Source organism: Pteropus vampyrus, unplaced genomic scaffold, assembly GCF_000151845.1.
Source record: "Pteropus vampyrus isolate Shadow unplaced genomic scaffold, Pvam_2.0 Scaffold67, whole genome shotgun sequence".
NCBI lineage: Eukaryota > Metazoa > Chordata > Mammalia > Chiroptera > Pteropodidae > Pteropus > Pteropus vampyrus.
In genome coordinates, this window is record NW_011888848.1 from 2,620,292 (window position 1) to 2,622,574 (window position 2,283).

General features: G+C 36.1%; 1 pseudogene; it reads right to left on the reverse strand.

The window, feature by feature from the left end:
- Nucleotides 1-227: 227 nt before the first annotated feature.
- Nucleotides 228-346, reverse strand: LOC111740757 (annotated as a pseudogene).
- Nucleotides 347-2,283: the final 1,937 nt, after the last annotated feature.

Sequence of the window (2,283 nt, forward strand, 5' to 3'; positions counted from 1 at the left end):
TTTTAATATATTTTTGTGTCCATGAAAATAATTTCATAGACATATTATAACTTACATTCCTCTATTTCTGAGCATCAAGGTTTTTGCCAAACCAAACCCAACTTTTCTAGAGTGACATTTATTTTTGTTTTATTTTTTATTTATGTTTAGACGAGGCAACCCTTGGTTGACCTCAGATTGCAAGGACCTTGTCAGTTTACAATCCCTTATTTTATTTCATTCTTTTACGCCTGCAGCACCTGGTCTTCTTAGGCAGTGTCTCATCCAAGTACTACCCAGGCCCGACCCTGCTTAGCTTCCGAGATCAGACGGGATCGGGCTTGCTCAGGATGGCATGGCCATAGACCTAGAGTGAATTTAAACAGTGATAATTTTTCAAATATAATCTCTTAAAGAGATGCAAAAAGCAGAATAGAAAAGCGGCAAATTTGGGCATACGAGGTTATTGCAAGTTACCTTAGAATCTATATTTACCTCAATCATTACCTATAGCCTAAATAGTTAAGTACCATATGCTGCAGAAATTTGCAATATGATTTTTAATTTGAATGCTGCTGTGATTAATAAAAGAGAAACTTGTTTAAAAGTAACATGGAATGCAGAGTAGCTTTTTGTTATGTATTGTGTCAAAAGTCCAATAGCCACCATGAGAGGAATTCATAATATTTTTAATTAAAAAGAGATTTTCATGCTTATAAAGATTAGATAAAATTGCTCCACAATCATCTCTTGAGTGTAAATACCAGAGCTAGTAATAATTTTAGTAAAAATTTTATCGAAAGCTGTCAGTATAATTTTTTCAATATGGTTAGGGACAATTTATTTTCTCTTAAAGTACTTTATGGGAAGATCATAGAAGATAGAAGATAAATAAATATACCACTCCAATAAATACTTTCCTTTGGAAAAATATAAAGATGAATAATATATCTCTCTTCAATAATATTGTAAACTAATTAGGAAATAAAAATATACTTAGAAACATAAATAAGATTTCTATAGTAAGTGTAACAAAAAGTCAGAGAAGAAAGAGGAATTGAAAAACTTCATGGAGGAGATAGGATTTAACTTGATGTGGAAGGCTGGGTACAATTTATGAAGGTAAATGAGAGAATGGGAAGTCTATCAGCAGGGCGGGTGTTACAACCCATAAGGGTGGCAATATGACGGCATAGGCAGGGATATAAAAGACTTCTTAGCCGCAAGGGGGAAAGTCAATCCGGAGGGCAATAGAAAATGGAGATAGAAATAGAGATAGAAGATGAGTGAAAGATTTTAGACTTTATCCTCATGTATAATGGGGCCCTTTGAAGAATTATTTAATAATAGTAAAATGACTATAAGAATTATTTAATAGTAAGATGAAAATAATAAGATGATTTAATGTAGTAATGATATATATGTATATATAATGGATTGGAGTGAAGAGAGACTGAAAGCAAGAATTCCAGGAACAGTACAGAGATGAAGAAGTAAGGAGGCAAGGTCACTATCCATGGAGGTGAATGTACTATTATAGTTTTTATTTCCTAGCAAGAATAGGCCCACTCAGGAACCATTTTATTATAAATTAATATAAAGCATTATCTGCCCTCTTTGGGCACAGGTAAAGTCGTTGGAATTTCTCACGGCGCTATAGTCTCGGGTTAGTCGAACTTCTTACATGGGGACTTTGTTTTCCCAGTGTGAGTTTTTCAAAATAACCAGGCAGAATCTGCAAGCTTCTTATGACCTAGCCTCAAAAGTCGTGGAGCATCATGTCTGCCATATTCAATTAATCAAAAGTGAGTCACAAGGCTAGCCAAGATTCAAAGACAGTTACTACCTGGAAACATGGATAATGAATTTCAGACTCTTTATTTATTCCTTGATTAGGGCCCTATTCTGTATCAGTAAGCAATCAGTAAGGGAAGAGGAACCATTATGAGCAATTTGGAACAAGGGACTTATTAGAGGGAGTAGACATTGTGCAATTACAGCAGCTGGTGAAGAATTTTCTGGAAGGCTGCTGCCCTTCTATCTGACAGTGATCTGAAGTCATTGTCAGTCGGCTCTTGGAAAGAAAGCCTGACCCCAACGCAGAAGAGAATGAAGACAAACTAGAACATGAAAGGACATACTGGACCCATGAAGTCAAACTCTGTCTTTCATTTTCTCCAACCTTGATAGTGCAGGTCTTTTGCAGAAGAAGCAATGAGATAGATTCTTAGAAGCAGAGGGAGATCTAGTGGGAGCCAGGGTGAGGGCCTGTAGGCCCAGCTGCTGCCTCCTCCCAGTGAGATG